This window comes from Pholcus phalangioides, unplaced genomic scaffold (genome assembly GCF_987345545.1).
Source record: "Pholcus phalangioides strain wild (caught in Gottingen) unplaced genomic scaffold, Ppha-v1.0 ptg000004l_1, whole genome shotgun sequence".
NCBI lineage: Eukaryota > Metazoa > Arthropoda > Arachnida > Araneae > Pholcidae > Pholcus > Pholcus phalangioides.
In genome coordinates, this window is record NW_028301597.1 from 17,540,466 (window position 1) to 17,554,418 (window position 13,953).

The 13,953-nt window shown below is 36.1% G+C and overlaps 1 long non-coding RNA gene across 1 annotated transcript; it reads left to right on the forward strand.

Annotated features, from left to right (window-relative positions):
* Positions 1-1,960: 1,960 nt before the first annotated feature.
* Positions 1,961-7,083, forward strand: LOC149086627 (uncharacterized). Its single transcript, XR_016192562.1, has 3 exons — positions 1,961-2,174; positions 6,385-6,548; positions 6,878-7,083. It is a non-coding gene; the product is annotated as an uncharacterized LOC149086627 (long non-coding RNA).
* The last annotated feature ends 6,870 nt before the right edge of the window (positions 7,084-13,953 follow it).

Consider the following 13,953-nt stretch of genomic DNA (forward strand, 5'->3'; position numbering starts at 1 on the left):
ACGAGTATCTCTCGAGTCATTTCATTGATTCAATTTATTCATTCAGGCCTCATAAGCTTTGAAGTAAAACAAAAACTATTTTGTCTGGGGGTTGTTTTCCTGTATGATTTCCTGTCTCATATTCAGATAAAAATTTATTTTCCGCTCTTGGAAGATGCTTGATGTGAAAATATTTCCATCAAAGGACATCAACCATTTGACTTAACAACGTTAAGAAAATTTGATTTTATGAATATAGAGAATTTTGATATGTATTGTTGGATGGTAATGACACTTAACCGTTTCTGCGGTTTTATAAATTTCACTGATCCACATTACATTATGCCATGAGGGAAATAACCAAAACTCCTTCCTAAAATGCTATATCGTTGATCGAAAAGAAAACCTTTTTCCGATTTTATGCAAGAGATAGTGCTGACCCATCCCCCAACTCCGACAACAATACCTCGAGGAAAAGAAATACTTGATCTGTTCCTACGATTTATATTGTCCACGTATTCCTATGCTACCCCACGTGGGAGGGGGAGAAACAGTACTATATGTTTCGAAAAAACACTGTCTCGCTCCTTCTGCTATCAAAATGTGAACAATTGCTGACTCCGTCCAAACTATACAGTTTTTCTCGTGGTTCCAAGCATTGTGCCTCATTGTATAGCATTGCTTTCTGTTAATATCCCGCATATTTCAATTCCATTTTATTTTGCATCACATTCCCTGCACCGAATATTGTGTCCACATTCAGCTATATTTTCTGGTTCATATGTTGAGGGAGTGCTTAACTAGTGAGGACGGGGACGGGGTATTCGTTCGGCTGGGTCACTGGATGGAATGTTCCCCGACACAACCGCGTCCTTGGAACACTGTGCAAAAATCGCTTCGGTGACGGAGCTTATATCTATTGTGTTCGGTTTACACTGTTTATTCCTCCCGACGCCGCCCACTGGCTGTTGATCAACAGGTTGGGGGGAGGGGGGGAATGGAAAAAGTGTTCTTAAAAGAAGCGTAATTCAAGAAGATTTTTGGGCCCGTCATTGCCAAAGTAAGGTGATTTTGATCTGTACTGTTAGGTGGTTTACTGTTAGGCATTGAGAGAGAGAGAGAGAGACATATGGGAGGGTTATATAAGTTTCACTAACAATTATTAATTAAAATTGCAAAATTTCTTAATAATAATGCATAAAGTTGAAATTTATGAAGCTTGTAATCATACTAAACATGCTCATGGTTTAGAATTGAGAGGTGTTTCTATTTGTGCACTTGAATTGTAAGCGCTGGAGTCAATCGTGTTCTTAAAGAGGAATTGAAGGATCAATTCAAGGATCCGGATTCAAATCTCGAGTTTAAAACTAAGCAATTAAAAGATGAAAATTGTTTAACTAAAAATTTTTTTTTCAATTAATTACTTTTATGCATAAAAAGGAAAGGATTGATGTAAAGAGAAGTGATTATAGAATTTAACAGTTCCACAGAATTATTTTGCTTCGCAAACGTGAAGTTCAAAGTATTATCAATATACACTGGCACATTAGTCTTCTTTCGGTCATATGACCCACTATTAGAATCTATTCTCAAAACGACGGACAAATAGTATTCATGCCTCAGCGGGAATTCGAACCCTGGCCCGATAAATCGAAAGCTGGTGTTTTAACCATTCGGTCACAGGGTGATATTTCGGATCGACATAGATCGCGTAATTTTTTCTTGTAAGTGAAAAAAAAAAATGCTTCATATACAACCGAATTTAATTTTTCGAGCACTCTGATATAATTTCTATTTACACATATAAATGCGTATTAAAACTAATTTTTTCAATTATTAGTGAATAAATGAACACTGATAATATTATTTGCATGTGTGCATTCTTATATACAGTTCGGGTGATTGAGGAGGAGCACAGCTACGAATTTACACCCCCCTCGCCCCCACGAGGTAATATGTATATAAATTCTTCTCGCAGGGAGTGAGCCTTCGTCGCTGCCGATCGTATCCAAACGTTGGTATTCGGGCGTTTAGCGGGGGCCGGAAGTAACAAAAATGTTTTTCTTTCAAATTTTTATCATTTTAGCTGTTACAAGGAAGGTTTTTGACTTGCAATGTGAACGTGATTTGGGTGTCCCTAAAAGACTACCGCCTTCAAACATGTATAACAGAGCGACGGACGAGCATCAAATCTGGTAAGTGCTTAATTTTATTCGGGAATTTAATTATGATGCAAAGCTTTGTCATTGCAGCATTAAATTTTCCGACAATGACATTTTTCGAGTTCAAAAGCTTTAAACATAAAATATTTACGCCCTGGAAGCATTCCAATGTCTGGAATTTCTTAAAACTGTTTACATGAATATTGAACGCGATTAGATTATCAAAAACGAACTTGGCGTGTCGGTGTTAGGAATCCGTGATTCACCACGAAGTTTAAAGCGGGGGGGGGGGGGGATATTGTTAAAAACGAAAATCCTTAAATGTAATTTGTGATGCTGACGTATTTCGGCACGATATTTAAAATTCCCGAATTGTAGCTTTTGAAGAAAAGCGAACTAAAAATGTAATTTCTTCAGCTTTGAATTTAATGCGCCTTAAAAAAATCTTTCGCTCAATTCTTCCGAATACATCGTTATCGATCGACCAAAGAGGCAAAACAATATTTTAAAAATTCCTTGTTTCAGTTTTCCGAAGTAACTGTGTGCGAATACGGTGGAATATTAATTAAAATTTTTTTTCAGTAGTTCTTTTACTTATCACTGCTTACCTACGCAGAGAAAATGCCAATTTTAATAGGAATTTCTGCTAAGCTTCTTACATTGGTGTAAATTTTAAAATTTACAATATTTAACCATATCATTTGAACTATTAACATTGAAATTTGTATGTTTTAAAAACTTAGCACTCATCTCTACAGAATAGAACGAACAAAAGATTTTTTTTTTCTGATGTCAATCGGTAACTGATTCCACTAGATCTTAGATGTTCAACGATGACCTGCAAGCCAAATGTGCTCCCTGGAGTCATCTGACTTGTCCCACGACTTCCGAACGTAATTTTGTAAAAAATGAACTAATCTACATTTACGGATCAGTTGAGTGACCCTTTTATTTCTTTGAAATTGAGAAAACCGGTCTATCGCCATCGGAAATTCGCTACCGAATGAGTTGTGCCGGAAGTATGCATGTGCAAACACGTCTGAGAGCGTGCCTAGTGATAGTGCTGCTGTCAAATTGTTTCAAACTATGAGTGAAGTGTAATGATGGGATATATATACCATTGTAGGTCTTTTGCTCACTGCGGTGAGACTTAACGAGTCCTGCTTGCATTCGTACCTCAAAGTTGGGAACCGCAGAAAACCAATTTAAGTTGACAATTGTGCCGAAGGTGGGGTTCGAACCCACGTAAAACCGCACAGTGGCCTCTTGAGTGATTCGTGACACATTTACAGATCACTTGAGGCAGTGTTTCTCAACCACGTGGCAGCGGCCCAGTACTGGGTCCTGACACTAGTCAAACCGGGCAGTGAGTGATTTTGTCGTTTAATCTTTTTTTCCATTTACTTCCGATTAGTCTTGTGTATAACCGCGGGCCTTCTGCTTGCAAAAATGTGACCCCGCGACATATTCCTAGATTACTCCAGCAACCTTCGACGCTGTTTCATATCACTTAAGTGACCCACGACACGTTTTGAAATCAATGAAATGGCCCCTAAAAGTTTAACGCCCTTACACCTGGTTTATAGCGTATCGGCTGCATGATTATACGATCGTGTTGGCATTTTAGCAATTTTTCGGTGCCTAAAAATGAGGATCTCGCAAAGATACGCAGCAACTCGACAGATTTCCCTAGAAAATCGTCGTCGTATAGATGTCATTTTGATACATGGCTCCCGACACTTTTTAAAAACCATTTTGATATTAGAAGTTTCACGGACAAGCGAATTCAAAGTAAATTTCGTTGAAGGTTTTGAAGTGCGCTCGCTCAAATACGCGCAACATGATGCATTTGATTTTAGATCCTCGTTGACCAAACTTTTCAGTGCGTTCGGAATTCTCCGAACAGACTCGTGGAATCTGAATCGCCGCTAACGAGTGTCGTTAATTTTGAAAGATGCGTGAATTTAGATTTGCATATACGGCAAGATACTTTGACTTATACTTGAACGCGTTTTGCATTCCGTTTTGTGTTTAAAGCGTTAAGAACTTCAACGAGTGCGGATCACAGCGTTGAATGTACTTGGGATGAAACTCAAATATATTCATATTAAATTAGTAAACTTTGAAGTTTTCCCAAGGAATAGAATTGATTTTAAACCAATGTTCATGAGTAGTAATTTATATTAAAAATAGTGTATATTATGTTTGCCACTCGTGCGAGCTGTTCGAAGCATGTCTCAGTTCGTTCAGAGTAGTAATCTCGTGGGATGTATAGCATTACTGGAAATCGGATGCAAGCTCTTCATTTGCAGTGTTGGGGGAAACTATTTCTTGCAGAATAAGAACTTTTGAAGGTTAAATACTTATAGCAAGTTTCGTAGCAACAGAGAAATATGACTGATCGCAGGATATAAGAATCATTTATACCTTTTCAATGAAAAGCAATCTTTATTTAAACTAAATTATCTATAACTTATCAATTTTAAGAAGGGTAAGGTGCTTTTTTTAACTAACACGTTAAAACCTCCGACATAAAGTGATTAGCCCTCCCTCGTAAAATGGTTTTTTTAATGGTGTAGGCTTTCTTTCGATTTTCAGCTAATGCGCAGGGTAGACTCGGCGTAATACTGTACTTACATAACACGAAAATACAAGCACTTGTCATTTTCATTTCAAAATATGGAAGGCGTATATGCATGCTTAGTGTTCTGGTGGTGCTGCTGCCATAACTCTTAAAACGTAAATGTTAGGGCCACGCATTCTGAACAAATTCAATCGTTTAGATTCATTGGAAATTGCGCAGAGATGTATACCCGATGCATGTACAGTTAAATAGGAGCAGCAGGTGTAAAGTAAAAAGGGGAAATAAAGTTTTATTGTGAGAAATAGCTTTACAGAATATCTGGGTTTGTCATGACTAAGATTAGACTTAAGGCGGCGAAACAACATCGAACCGGTATTGCCCAAGATAAGTTATTCGTGCCAGGATCAACAACCGCAAATTTTACTCACGAACTATTCAAATGTTTTTCTTTCTCAGGTGTATGATGCGAGCACCTGCAGATGCGATGATCGTGTATACAGGGTGGTCCCACAGAGTAAAAATTATATCTTTAGTCTATGGGTGGTCCAGACATCTTTATTTCCCCCCTTTTTTGAAAAATATTTTTAAAGATGTTAAAAGATAGACAAACGGCTTGAAGCATTTGAAAGAGGTGGTTTCAAATGTTTTTATTTACCACTACTTAACCGTATTCTCCTCGTACATATTCTTCTACGGAATTTCTAACGAACTGGTACATACCGGAATGTGTACGTGTTGTGAACCTGACGAATTTTGTTTCTGTGTAATGTGTAGTGCTGCCATCAATTTTTCTTACTATGAGGTGTTTGATTGAATAACTTTACCGTTGTAGGCCTGTTGCTCTCTGTGGGACTTTGTTTTAAACGGAGATCGGCTCGCATTTGCGCCTCGAAGTTTGGAACCACAGAAAAACCAACTTTAGCCGACCACCACTGTGGGGGGGGGGTGTCTTGCTACAAGATTTCTACGTGCGCACCTTTAGTGACGCAAGGGATGTAAAGTCTGTATGGCATTTCTTGCCATTTTGTCTAATATGAGTGTTACAAAGAATAGAAGTAGGGTATGAAAGAGTAAAATGGATGGAAATAAACTTATTGATTTTATTTCTGTTGGACTAACCACTAAACCTTTTTAATTGAAATTTGTAGATTTTTAAATCAAAGCTTGCATATTTTAAATAGGGTGGTACAGAAATCTTCCTCTTTTGAAGGAACATATAAAAAAAGCTGAAGGGGTAGACAAAACTGTTTAAAGCATTTGAAATAGGTGTCGAATTTTTGCTTCTATTCTTTGTAGACCTTTTTGTTAGAAATAAAATGACGAGAAAAATGCTATAGATTTGAAATCCTTCGCGTCATTAAAGGTGTGTATAGAAATTTTTCTGTAAGTAAAGGAAACTTTGTCTTTCAAGTGTTTGTTTCTCTTGATAGCTTTTAAATATTAGGTCTACTTCCGGACAACCCTGTTACCGCTAAATAGCCTACTCATATTAAAGTTCTGTATTTTTGTTATGAGAACTGTAAATATCTAATTTATATGCTTTTTGAATCTATTGTTTGAATCGAACCTCCATTTCTTGAATAATCGAAATTTTCGAGGAATTTATTCATTTTCGCGTTCTTTGAAATGAAATGATTTTCTATTTGAATTTCTTTTCAGTTTTCTCCATGAAGCACCATACAACATGACTACAGCACTTGCTACGAGGCAGAAAGAAATCGAAAAGTCTTCGATGTGTATGTGGTGCAGAATAGCGATAGCTCTTGCAGTCCCTACGCCTCGTGTGGATACTTGATGAATAATAAAATATACGGCGCAAAAACGTGAGTGTATTTTTAATATTTTTCTAAAAGTCTTTGTCACAAGCTCTCATTTCTTAACTGTCCCGAAACTATTTCTCGAAAGTTAGCGCAAACGTGATGATAATAACTCAAACTTGCACTCCTATAATGTGTGGCATTTTTTCAAATCCCAGTAAATTCCCTGAAAGGTTTTATATATAAATTCGCTTTAACATCAATGAAGAATATGCTTGAAAGGTCTTGAGCTGAATCTCTGGTTCGTTCAATCTGTTAAGCTTGATGCCAATGAATAAAGTTTTTGTTTTGGCTTCTAGTGTTCATGAAATAAAGTTTTGCATTTTTATTTTCAGGATAATGAGTAGTCTCTTCTCTCAATGTTCAACGAGAATCTTCAAGATGAATACTTAGACCCGTGCTACGCACAGAAACCAGACAGCAGCGCTGTTACAATGTTTATATCGATTTTAATCTTATTTTTCGATTGGTTTTAGTTCTACAGTGTATTATCCTATGAATTGACGTATACAGTATTAAACATTTATTTTATACTACCAAATATATTGTTTTTTGTACAATATACATGCCATGAAAGACACGAGGAGATGGTAAACAGAGTAATATAAGTTTCGAAAATTAATCTTGTAGCTTACTATTTTTGAAAGCGCCTGCCCTAGGATCAACGGCTCCCAGTAACATGCGGCAAGGAGAATTATGCAATTACCCCCTGTCTTGGACTTCACAATCAAACTTGAAAATGTAGTGAAAAATAGTGACTGCTATACGTGGAGATAAATCGGTTTTTGATTTATTTCAATGCTATAGAGGCACTCCTCCAATAAGAAAAAGCGTCCAAATAACAGTACTTAGACTTCAGATACGTCATTCACATTGTAAGGAGTTGTAAAGTTCATTAAATTTTTAATCACTATACAAGACGGGCTGTCCTTGCCCTCCAATTAGAAAGTTGTTTTTGTCTGAGACTAAAATTCCGTTTCTAAGTGCAATATTTGCCGAGATACGAGATTCAAAAACTCGTGGGAAGTTGGAACAACAGCATAAACGAGGGAAAAAGTATTTTATGCCAGAGGTATCTTTTATGTTGCTCGCGAGCACCAGTGCTGTCCCTGAAGCACCTAGTGCTCGTGACCAATTTAGTGCTCCCAAGCACTTGATCAACGTCCCGAGTAAACACATCGTACAAATTGGATTGAAATAATCCAGATTTCATGTACTCGTATGCCAAACTTGGCGGAAGTGTACTTTTTGAAACGTAAAGGCACTGCTCGTGACTAGAAAAAGGTTGAAGACCTGGCTTATACTGTTCCCCTTATGATTTCAAATCTCGGCGAATATTGCACTTGAAAACGGAATTTTTTTTGTTGGCCTCAGGAGGGACAGGAAACTAGTGTCCTCAAAATTTCAAAGTCCATATAAAAAGTTTTAAATTTTGAGTGGAGCTTCTCGAAGTCTGTTCTGCACCGAAAAGAACCACTAATGTATAGGGTTGTAAGCTATGTGAAATGCATAAATAGCGCTATCGGCTGGCGAATTATTTAAGGTCATTTTTCCGTCGTCATTGCAAAGATGGAAGGTAATTCGCACGGCCAGCGAGAGATGGACGGTATGGTTTTTGTGGAAAGATTCAAGAGATCCATTATTTGGCGTCTGTGCACACGAGACAAAGTGAATTGTTACGCTGGTTGGCTTAGCTTTACATTGTAAAGTACAGCTAAAGATATGCCACGCACACCCTAGGACGATCTTCAGCACTGCGTGTTACTAAACCGAACATGCACCTCGTCCATTCCTCTGCGGAATTTCTAAAGAATTGGCTACATGTTAGAATGCGCGTGTTGTGAACCCCTAGTGTGAAGTTTGTTACTGTGTAATAATTGCGTATATAGTACTGCAATCAATGAATAATTGTTTACATTTCATCCAGGAAAAACATTGCTAGTACAGAAAATGTGGATTCCCAGATATTTGAGCTGGAGAAACTGCAGATTGTTCGCAATTCGTGACAGGTCAACATATCCACGTGAATGGTTCACCATTCAGAAACGCCCAGCTAAATGCTAGCAGTGCATAATGGGAGTTATTAATGTATAGTTTTCTGAATAACCCAATTTGCAACCTGTGACTGCATTTGTCAATTTCTATACGACGTAAATACAGTACAATAACTATACAATCCCTTGCAATATATGAATGACTTATCAAGTCTACGTTATTTGGACATTTCCAACGGTTCGTCAGTAAAATGCGGCAAGGGAATTATGAAATCATCTTGTATGTACTATTTCATAACTGATCTTTTAGGACCAGTTTTTATATATTTGCATCGTAACATTTAATACTATACTTCATTTCTGATCGCTCCGCTAGTTTTCCTGAAAATTCTTGGAATCGAATCTCGTCGAAATTAATTTTGGATTCTCGTGTAAAAATTTCAATTGGAAATTAACTGTTCAGTAATCAATTCAGAATGGGTGTTTATCAATATTTTCTCCCAACCATTTATTCTATAAACGCATTTGGATATCGAAATAAAAGTTTCGTTTTTGAAATTAAGTAAACCTATTTTTGGAAATTTTAACTTCTAATTCCCGTTCGCAAAACTGATTCCAGTTGCAACTTTAATGATTTGCTCGATTTATATTGCAGGTTTGAACAAATTCCAGAACCTATTCAGGGTGCATTTGTAACAGTGCATTTGGCATTTTACTGATGAATGATTGATCAGAGGCATACATTCAATTAGAAAAAGTATCCAAGTAACATGTCTCCGAGTTATGTCGTTCATATTAATTTTGCATAGGTATTAAAATAAAAATGTAAACTTTTTTATACGGACACACTGTCGTCAAAATCCCAATTGTCTTGATGTCAAAAAAATCCCACGTATCTAAGTGCAATATTAATTTAGATATTCAAAAACTGAGGAAATTTTTTTAGGGAAAAAACAGCCGTAAATGTGCGGATTAAACTGTTCATCCGCATTTATAGCTGTTTTCACCGACTTTCCTCCTATTTTAGAATTTAAATATCTCAATATATTGCAGTTAGAAACGCCAATTTTCTGAGTTTTGGGGCACACGGGTACTGCATAAAAAAATCGACATTTTCATAACTATATAACCCTTGTTTTTTGAGAAATCGAATTTTCTGGATGTTATGCCGGAACGAATATTTGGAAAGAAGTGATTTGTCTCCTCCGGTAATCGAAACCGGGTCCCCCTGATTCCCGGACGAGACAAATTTTTCCAAATATTCGTTTCGGCATAACGTCCAGAAAATTCAATTTCTCAAGACATTTTTTTTCCCGACCCAATACAAAATGCCACCTAGGGCGAAAATTGCTGTAGTTAAGAGGCTGCAAAATGTCTCCACTCAAATAACTTATAACAAGCTAATAATGCCTGTTATAAGGAATTGAATAGTGTGTATTGGTTAGCGCACTTGCCCGGTATGTAAGGGGAACGAGTTCGATTTCCGGAGACAATTCACTTTTGCCATTTATTTAGGCACAGCATCCAGAAAATTCAATTTCTCAGTATCTCATTCTGTACAGGGTCTTTATAATTAAGGTTCTACTTTTAAATGGCCATAAAGGGGAAACTACTGGACAATGTTATCAAACTTGGTAATAGTTCGCAGGAGGTCACGGTATTCAATTTTCCGCAAGAAAAAAAACTTCTCGCCACCAGCGGGTAATGGCGCTGTATGCAATATTGTTAAACGAAATAAGACATGAAGACATCGGTTTTAAAATGTTTTTAATCGTTTCTAAAACGAAACTGATTGTGGGGTTATGCGAAATCGCAATGGCACCGATACGTCCGTAACATTTCTCCCGATAGGCTAAGAGCTACATTACGCAGTAATGCGATTGGACTTGCTTTTAGAAAATGGTGGACGCCGCATTGAGCATGCTTTGTAACGCGTTTTAGAAACGCTTAAAAACATTTTAAACCGATATCTTATTTCGTTTAACAATATCGCATACAGCGCCATTCCTCACTGGTGGCAAGTTTTTGAACTATTTTTTGCGGAAAATTGATTCCCATGACCTCCTGTAAACTATTACCAAGTTTGATAACATTTTGTCCAGTAGTTCTCCTTTTATGACCATTTAAAAGTGGAAAATCTGGCGACGATCGGTCTAAAACTGTAGATTTCTATAAAGAACAGACAGACACACATACTTTTATATAAGATTCTACGTTGAATATTCGTAATTCCACATTTCGGGCTACTTTTTTGCAAAAAAGTAAAAAGATTTTAAATTTTTACTAATATTTCCAAAAACAATCAATTTAAATGAGATTGACAGTGAAAAAAAGAACGTTATACATTATACTTTAGAATTTCCCAACTAAATGATAGATAACTGATGCCATCATGTTGCAACGGGTTTATATATATTAAGTGATTAATGACATATTTGATTACTACACGTAATTTGGACACATTTTCTGACTAGACGTATGTCTCTAAGATCAACGGTTCACCAGTGAAATGCAATACGTCCTGTATATAGATTCTATTAAAGAATGATTAGAAACATATATAGCTGAAAATCTCTCTACACAATATAACTAATAAATGAACCATCGTAATGTCATAAGTCTGATCAATTCGTACATAGAACCTTATCACGAATTTTTAAAATCCTAAATTTATACGGGAAACATTGAGAGACATCAGTACGCACACAATTTTGTATGAATTGTTAAAATAAAAACTAGTGTTTTTCACAGTAAGCTGATGAAATAGACGTTTTTTTAAAATTTTAATATGCATGAAACATTGAAATCTACAACCATTTTAAGAAAATTTAGTACATTTATGCTTCTCGGTAATTTTTCCATTATTAGACTGTTTTAAGAGAAAGACATGGCCAGGATTCGAACCCCCATCTGACAATCTTTATCACTCGGCTGCCTCTTGTGTGCATTTTAAAAGTGTCGAAAGCTAATCGGCAGTTGATGGCATCAGTTATCTATCATTTAGTTGGGAAATTCTAAAGTATAATGTATAACGTTCTTTTTTTCACTGTCAATCTCATTTAAATTGATTGTTTTTGGAAATATTAGTAAAAATTTAAAATCTTTTTACTTTTTTGCAAAAAAGTAGCCCGAAATGTGGAATTACGAATATTCGACGTAGAATCTTATATAAAAGTATGTGTGTCTGTCTGTTCTTTATAGAAATCTACAGTTTTAGACCGATCGTCGCCAGATTTTGCATATATACCAAACAGGACCGAGATTGAACCGTATGGTACACTTTAAAAGTTCGTCAGAGCTAGGCAAATGTCCGAAAAGGGCGAAAAACTGTCGGGCAACAATCACTTTCGGAACGTTTACTTTGGTTACCGTGGTTCCCAACAATGCGTTTCAGACGTGTATATGCCTTTACAATGGTTTGTCACATCTTTAATGCTGCCATTATAACAGTTTATTCCTTTATATGGTTGTCACTTTTCCAATCCTCCCAGTAATTGAACTAAACCCAGGAAGCGCCAGATATTTTTGCTTGCCTATATACAGGGTGTCCTGTAAGTTGTAATACGGCCTTTATCTCATCAACCGCCTATCGCAGAGGTATAGTTTCAATTTAAAAAAATGTTTAAAAGGCGTTTGAATAATATTCGCTGCACAAGCTGGACATATGACGTCATTAACAACAGAAAACAACTACGACGACAAAACGGGGAATAAAAATGTTCAACTCCAGCTGATGAACTCAATGCTTGTCTCAAATCCTCAACACTCTGGCACGAAGTTAAAATAATTATCATTATCCACCAACATGCGAGTTCAACTGCAAAATGACTCAGCGCTGCTATCATTTTCACATCAGTTGTGATCAAACTTGGCAATGGAAGAATTCCCGTAGACCAAAGCACTTGACTGATTACGTTCCCAAATTAATTTTGCCAGTTGTTAAACTCAGTTCAAGAACTTGCAGGCAAAATCTTCACAAACATTGAACAAAATTACCGAAACCATGAGTGGCTTTGTGAGAAAGCGATTCTGGCACCGAAAAATGACAGTGTGAACAAGATCAACGAAAAAATCCTAAAAATTATTCCGGGAGACTCCAAATCTTACAAATCGGTTGACACTGTCACAGACACAGAGCAGACAGTTCTGTATTCTGCAGAATTTCTGAACTCTTTGGATATTCCGGGTGTGCCACCACACAACTTGACCCTCAAAGTCGGAGCACCTATAATGCTTTTAAGAAATTTGGAGACACCGAGACTCTGCAATGGCAGCAGACTCTGCGCGAAGAAATTGCACAATTGCATCATTGAAGCAACGATTCTAACTGAATGTGCCAAAGAAGACGTCTTCATTCCACGTATCCCAATTATCACTGAAGAAATGCCTTTCAAGCGATTGCAGTTCCCGATTCGTTTAGCTTTTGCCATGACAATCAACAAAGCTCAAGGCCAGTCGTTAGCAGTGGCAATTATCAACCTACTTGAGCCCTGTTTTTCAAACGGATGCGTGTTCGTCGCCTGTTCGTGTGTTGGTAATACCAAAAATTTGTGCATTCCTTAAAAAATGCTAATCTGAATTTTTTTTACTCCATTTCTAACTAAGTTCCTAATTTCTCATACGAATATGCATATATCTTGTTTCCACGTGCTGCACATTGATACCTTGTTTGCTTCCCCTTTAATTTTGTTTTTGTCGCTTGTGTTTATATAAAGTGGTAAAGAAAATTTCTATCAAAATTTGTTTTGAAATTGTTTTAAATCAAAAAATTGACAAAATCGTTTCAAATAAAAAAAATTTAGAATTCAGATACCTACACATTTTCAATATAAAAGAGTAATATTTTGTTTCGTGAATTGAGCGCAGCTATTTCACCTCGACTCAACAGTTGAGATTTTTAACGGAAAGGTTAAGTGCTTTCTGAAATTTGTAGAATTATTTATTATATGAAAATTTCGTATTTTTATGTTACAACGTCATATCTTTAACTTGTAAAGCCTGTTTAATATTTTCAAAGATAGCTTTAGATAATATTTTTGCTATTTCAAACAAATATTTCATTGAAAATCTGACCCTTTTCAATTAATATTTTGGAATAAAATTCCACGGCTTAGTATAAAGGATGAAAGAGTTTTTTTAATCCAAATAAAATTAGTATTTTGATCAATTTTCCTAACATTTTTATTCAGAGCTAAGTAAACCTTAAAAAAAGTATTTGTGAAATCTGAAAAAAAAATTCAATTTCATTATGAAATTTGTTTTCAATTTTTTTTAAAACGCTTTAAGCAGTTTGGTGTTATTTGATAGAACGGCAAAGAATAAAATACTCAATCTAGTTATTTGATTTTTTTATGAATTTAAAGAAAGATACACTCTTCAGTATTGAATGCATTTGAAATTATAAGAGCTGAAGGAAA